General features: G+C 37.1%; 1 pseudogene; it reads right to left on the bottom strand.

Moving 5' to 3' along the window:
* Positions 1–1,472: 1,472 nt before the first annotated feature.
* LOC128776977 (protein LLP homolog) lies at positions 1,473–1,962 on the bottom strand (annotated as a pseudogene).
* Between the last annotated feature and the right edge of the window lie 2,075 nt (positions 1,963–4,037).

The following is a 4,037-nucleotide window of genomic DNA, read 5'->3' as shown; positions in this document are numbered from 1 at the left end:
AAGGCAGGTGGGCAGGGGGATAGGCTAAATGGGTGATGGGCATTAAGGAGGGCAGTTGTGTTGAGCATTCAGTGTTTTATGTGAGTGACAAATCACTAAATTCTACTCCTTAAACCAATATTACACTATATGTTAACTAACTAGAATTTAAATTAAAATGTGGGGAAAAAAGAAAAAGTAAGAAAATAAATAAAACCAACCCCCATTATAGTTATTTATTCATTTATTTATTGGAGCATTACATCCTGTTTCTTCCCAAAAGAAATAAAATGCTTCACTGTCATTTCCTCCTTATTTTCCCAATCTTTCCTTAGATTAGAAACTGACAGTTTAGATCACGCTCTGTCAGAGCAATGAAACCACAGCACAGCCATATGTTGTTTAAAGACCTGGATTTTATTCACCCTAGGTAAAGTTGACTGAAGTGCAAGAGCCTGATTTATATCACTGGGCTGCCAGCGGGATAGGGATCACAGCCCCTGCCTCCCATTGTGAACAAGATCTATAAAGGAAGCTGAGCCTCTATTTTTCTACCAGAGCACTCATTTTACACAGTGCCAAGTGACAGAATTTTCAGGAGCAAACCTTCAGCGAGTAAAACATGAGAGTCTCTCTAACTGGCTTAGAGATAACTAGTCAAAAGATAGTAAATATAAGAAACAAAGGAAAAAATAGTTACAAACAGAGAGGGAGGGAGGCAAACCATAAGAGACTTTTAAATACAGAGAACAAACTGAAGGTTGATTGGGGGGGGAGGGGGATGGGGAATGGGCATCTAGGAGGGCGCTTGCTGGGATGAGCACTGCGTGTCGTATGTAAGCGATGAATCACAGGAATCTACCCCCAAAACCAACCAAGAGCACACTGTATACACTGTATGTTAGCCAACTTGATAATAAATTATATATTAAAAAAAAAGTTCAGGCATGACTTCTCTCAAAAAATGTCTGTTACTTTGAACTTGATATTGCTAATGCCACTTAGAAAGACAGGCATATTGGTTAAACTCTCACTTGAAATGCAAGTTTAAAATGTTTATCCCAAGTCGCTATTTCATAAGAATTTCATAGTCAACCTATCTTTATACTCATGGTTTTCATCGTTAACAGGGCTATTTTAAAATATGACAATCCTCTGACCAGAGGCTATACTAGCCACTCTGTCTTAACCAGTACTCTACTACACTGATTACATTATCACCCTGAATGTAAGTGCTGTCCAAGGACCTTTAAAGAAGGACTTCTATCAACTTCTTTTATTATTAAAGGTATCAAACTAAATTATACAAGTCCCACTTCTAGTTAGAGCACAGAAAATCATAAAAGAATATTGCTCTTGCCATAACAAGAATACACCAGCTAAACTAAAAAGTATGCTCTCCTTTTCTTTTCTTTCTTTTTTTTTTTTTTTTACTCATCAAAGAAAATATTTTATGCAAGTTCCCAAAACAAATTTGAGGAGTTAAGTTGGGTCTGAATTGAAGAAAAAGGCCAAGTTAAGTCTGGAAACAAAGTTTTAATTTGGTGGAAGTTGAAATCGATTTATATACATTCTAATCAAAGACTTGTCCCATGTAGGATTTTTCAAGTTTTTAAGAGTCTACCAGACCAAACCCTTCATTGCCTTTTGCTTTTGCTTTGCTTTTCCCCTTACCTTTTCTCACTTTGCCTTCAGCCTTTTCCTTTGTCTCTGGTTCATCCATACGGGGTAGAAGACTCTTTGTTTCTCTTAATACAAGTCTCCAAATTCATGTCATCTTTTTCATCTTGCACTATGCACTGAGTTTTCTCTTGACAGTGTTTCGGTACCACCACAGTTGCTATCTTTTGAACATCTTTCATTAAAACATCACTATATACTTTAAGAATACTTTTAAGTCTGCTATGTTCCTTTGGGGCATTCTTTTTTCTTTTCAGCACCCATCTTCCTTTTCCACTTACTCCACAAGCTTTTTGCCGTATTTTACCTGGAACGCAGGAAACTCAGAAACTTAGAGACTGCACACAGTCCACACTGACCGGAAGCCTCCACACTTCCACCCTCCGGGCAGCATCTTCCACAGACTCCCCAAGTATGCTTTAATTTAAAGCCATCAAATAATAATTCACACAATGAAATCAAAATTCCAGAGAAAAATGTGAGCCCTTTCCAGGTGAGTAAAGACTGAGACTGCTTTCATAGCTGGGAATATGTCTTATCTGGGGATATAAACAGGTAGAGGAGCTCCTCTCTCTCCTATAAGCATTTCTTTGTTTGGACAAAGAAATGGACAAATAAAATTGTATGACTGTAAAAACTGGAAAGATGGTATAAAATCTAGAAGAGTCTCAAATGTAATGCTAATCTTCCTGATCCAACAATTCTTCTCCAATCTTATTAAGTACCAGCTGAGGGCAGAGCTCAAAAGAAGAGAAAGTTTTCACTGACTTCTAGTTCTTGAGTCATAAAGTCTCGCCTGAGGAGTAGAACTGAACTCATCCAAAACCTATTTTAAAACAGAGATGATCTGAAATTAGTTAAAGCTTCAACCTAGCACTGATGTAACTCAACTCTATTAAAATAAAAAATATCAAACTTTCACCCTAGCTTCCTTACAAAGGAAACAGCATGCCCTCCAAAGGAAAAAAAAAATCTAGTTCAAGCTTTACTGTGTCTTGTTTTTTCATATAACATCTAGCATACAATAAAAATTAAGAGGGAGATGCCTGGGTGGCTCAGTTGGTTAGGAATCCGACTTCAGCTCAGGTCATGATCTCATGGTTTGTGAGTTCAAGCCCTGAGTCAGGCTCTGTGCTGACAGCTCAGAGCCTGGAGCCTGCTTCAGATTCTGTGTCTCCCCCTCCCATGCTCATGTTCTGTCTCTCTCTGTCTCTCAATAATAAATAAACGTTAAAAAATTTTTTTAATTATGAGACATGGGCTAACGCTTGAAAATGTGACCTATAATCAATAGAAGCAGCTCCACAATTGATTAATACGTTGCTATTAAAAGACTTGGATTTTTAAATAATTACTGTAAATATTTAGAGAAAAGGCTGGACAAAATAGGTGATCAGATAGGAATTTCAGCAAAGAAATAGTCTTCAAAAAAAATTTGAATATCCTAGAAATTAAAATTTTTTAAGTTGAAATAAAGAATATATTGGATGGGCTTTAAAATATACCGAGCATAGGGGCGCCTGGGTGGCTCAGTCGGTTAAGCATCCGACTTCGGCTCAGGTCATGATCTCACGGTCCGTGAGTTCGAGCCCCGCGTAGGGCTCTGTGCTGACAGCTCGGAGCCTGGAGTCTGTTTCAGATTCTGTGTCTCCCTCTCTCTGACCCTCCCCCCGTTCATGCTCTCTCTCTGTCTCAAAAATAAATAAACATTAAAAATATATATATACTGAGCATAGTAAAATAAAGGATCAATGAACTTGTAGATACATGAAAAGAATTACTCAATCTGAAGAATGGGAGATAAAATATTAAAACCAAATAATAACAGCTTGGGTGGCTCAGTTGGTTAAGCATCCAAATTCAGCTCAGGTCATGATCTCACAGTTTTTGAGTTCCAGCCCCACATCAGGCTCTGTGCTGATAGCACAGAGCCTGGAGCCCACTTCAAGTTCTGTTCTCCCTCTTTCTCTGCCCCTCCCCTGCCCCTGCTCACCCTCTGTCTCTCTCTTTCTCAAAAATAAACAAACATTAAAAAAAAATTAACCAAATAATAACAAAGCACCAGAGACTTGTGAGACAATAACATACATGGAAATTAATCCAAGAAAAATAAAATAGATGGTAAAAGAAGAAATATGAAAAAATAATGACTATAAAACTTTCAAAATTCATAAAAATCACCAATTCAAAGATTCATGATACTTAGCAAGTGTCAGTCAGAATAAACATAAAGAATACTATACCAGGGAAATCATAATTAAACTGACAATAAAATGTAGATAATTTAAAAAGATATATACATACATATATACACATACATATATTGATAGAATCAGCAGAAATTTGAGAATAGCAAGAACTCATAAACAGTGGAATCC

Source organism: Panthera pardus, unplaced genomic scaffold, assembly GCF_024362965.1.
Source record: "Panthera pardus isolate Hobbes unplaced genomic scaffold, ASM2436296v1 HiC_scaffold_15, whole genome shotgun sequence".
Classification (NCBI taxonomy): Eukaryota; Metazoa; Chordata; class Mammalia; order Carnivora; family Felidae; genus Panthera; species Panthera pardus.
The sequence above is the reverse complement of the archived record's forward strand: the minus strand, read 5'-3'. Positions and strand labels throughout refer to the sequence as shown.